We start from the raw sequence: 2,877 nt of genomic DNA, 5'->3' as shown, positions 1-2,877 counted from the left end.
ACTAACGCCCAATTTCACGTATTATCCCCAGAACCTTGCGAAATCTGGGCTGAATGCCTCTGCGCTTCTGCAGCACTATCAGCTATTTTCAGTTATTAAACATGAATCAACAGTTTCATGCCGTCATCATTGTCCTTGAACGACTGATATTTATGGACACAAATCAGTGACAGCGGTTCTTTTTTGTGCTCCTGGTTTCAAATTACATCTAACGACCTCCAACCGCATTATTAAAAAATGCGGCGCGGTGGCCAAGTGGTAAGGCGTCGGTCTCGTAAACCGAATATCGTGGGTTCAAATCCCATCCGCGCCTGTTACAGCTTGATGCACGTTCGTGGTGTTTTCCCCTTGTCAGCCTCGCGGTGCTTATTTGTGTGAGAAGCAGGATCTCCCTTTTTGAAACTCTCCAGATGAGCGCGAGGAAATTTTGGTCAACAGCCACAGTCATAATGGCATTTTCAGACAGACATATGTGGTATTGGTGACAATGCTTCTGTCTTGGCTTCTTGCTTCTAACACCAGGCGGCGCAAACGAACCTGAGACGCTCTGCCGAGTCGAAACGCGTGAGTCCCGCAAACGGTTTATCGGGGATTAACATCCTGGCCGTCGCTGTTGAAGGTTCCTTCTCTTTTCAGAAGAAATTTCGCACGTTTCTTTCATCTTGCTGACTCCTGTGTTGTTGGGTGGAAACGCTCGATTTGCGTCTGCTGAACTGATCAGCGAGAATGGCATTTTCGTGCATAAATTGGTATTAGACAACATTTAAAGCTTAATTGAAACACCCACATTTCGAAAAAAAACACTTAATGCATTCGGCGGTCCGATCAACTTTGTAGATAAAAGCTAAAATGAGAGCAGGAACGCAGTAAGCCAGTGTTTCAGTTCGCTGAAGAAGCTTTTGCAACGGGTCTTTTGTGTATTCATTACGCGTCAGGTTCTTTGGTGAAATAAAGCGACAGGCTGTGAAATGTTGCTGGCAGAGAATTTACGACATTGCTCTAATAATTGAGAATGACGGAAGAAACCTTTCCTGAGCAACAGGGAAAACTATGCTGTATTATTAATAAATGTTGACAGGATTAAACCAAATTGAATTACGTGTAATTGGAATAATGTGTAGTATAATAATTAACACATCGGTTTACTTTTTCGCCACATTGCATTTTAATCATGAGTTAGAACGGTTAGTTTACATATCCAAATTTACCTTCATTTATTCTTACCTCGTCGATGACTTTTATGTTCTGGACGGATATGTTGGTTATTAGGACTGTTATCTTTTGACCCAGGGAATGAAATGCACTTCACACGAACACGACCGGCGCATGAACTGGCTGTGGCTGACGCTGCAACACTCTGAGTGAGATGCCGCCGGGTCTTTGTGCTCACGCGAATAACAGGCCTCCGTTTTAAACTATGAGCGAAACGGTGTGGCATCGCGAAGAGAAAATAAAATTTAGTTTCGCCGGATTAAAAACACTGCAGTGGCAGTTTCAATAAAATGAAATGAGGGGAAAACATAATTCATCTGAGGAATTTATTTGGACCCACAAATAATATTGGCGCATTCCTGCATTGATTTGAATTTGGAAACAACTGCTTCGGATGATTGACCAGAAAAAATATCGGCTTCGACGTATCCCGCCAATAAATATAAGCAGATGTCATGATGTCTCTTCGGTTTTCGATCAATCAGTCCGGCAGAGAAACAGTAAAGTACGTCAGTAATTTAGACTGGGTCCACTAGAGGGAAACTGCTATAACATCATTCATGGTAGGGTCAGAGAATCACAGACTAATACAGCGCGGAAATAGGCTCTTCGGCCCAACTCATCCAGGCCCATGATGCCCATACAAGCAGGCCCATGTGAGCGCGTTTGGCCCATATCCCTCTGAAAGCTTCCTGTCCATGTACCTGTCCACGTGTCTTTTAAATGTTGTTATTTTACCTACTTCGACCACTAGAACTGGCAGCTCGTTCCAGATTTGCACCATCCTCTGTTTGCATATTTGCACATCCGATCCCTTTTTCATCATTTCCTCAGTTAAAATTATGTCCTCTAGTTTTTGATTCCCTTTGCCTTATGTTTAACCGTCTTGATTTTATATACTTCTGTAAGTTCACCTCTCAGTCTCCGAAGCTCCAAGCAAGAAACTCCAAGCCTAGCCAACCTCTCCCTACAGCTCAGGTCTTCGAGTCCTGGAAACATTCCGGTAAATCGTTGCAGTATTTATAGCTGAATGACTTCTTTCTCGTAACGAAGTGACCAACTATGTGCAAAATTCTCCAAGTACGGCCTCATCAACGTCTTAAACAACTGCATCTCCTATACTCAGTGTCCTGATTGACGATGGTCACGATGCCAAACGTATTTTTCACCAGCCTGTAGGCACTTCCTGGCTGATCAAAACCCCCTTGTAATTTTTGATAAAGTTCTTCACTGTCTACGACATCACCTATTTTAGTATCATTAGCAAAGTTACTAGCCATGCCTGTACAATAATACTCCAATTGTTTATATCAATAACGAGCAACAAAAAGGTCAGCGCCGATCCCTCTGGCAGATCGCTAATCGCAGTCTCCCCTTCCGAACAAAAAGCAACCTACCATCCTCCGCTTCTTCCTACCATCAAGCCAATTATGTATCCGATCAGTTAGCTCTCCCTGGATCCCATCTGATATAACCTTACAGAATACCCTTCCATGCAGGACCTTGCCAATGGTCTTTAAAAAGTCCACTTAGACAACACCCACCGTCCTACCCTCTTCGATCTTCTTGGTAACCTTTTAAAACATACGAAGGAATTTGACAGAAAGTATTCATGTAGCCATCGAAAAAGACATAAACTTAGTAATAAATTGATCCCCCTGGTCC

General features: G+C 43.1%; 1 non-coding gene across 1 annotated transcript; it reads left to right on the top strand.

Annotated features, from left to right (window-relative positions):
* The first annotated feature begins 241 nt into the window (after window positions 1-241).
* trnat-cgu (transfer RNA threonine (anticodon CGU)) lies at window positions 242-313 on the top strand. The gene has a single exon. It is a non-coding gene; the product is annotated as a tRNA-Thr (tRNA).
* The last annotated feature ends 2,564 nt before the right edge of the window (window positions 314-2,877 follow it).

The sequence above is a fragment of the Pristis pectinata genome, chromosome 12, assembly GCF_009764475.1.
Source record: "Pristis pectinata isolate sPriPec2 chromosome 12, sPriPec2.1.pri, whole genome shotgun sequence".
In the NCBI taxonomy this organism is placed as follows: domain Eukaryota; kingdom Metazoa; phylum Chordata; class Chondrichthyes; order Rhinopristiformes; family Pristidae; genus Pristis; species Pristis pectinata.
The sequence above is the reverse complement of the archived record's forward strand: the minus strand, read 5'-3'. Positions and strand labels throughout refer to the sequence as shown.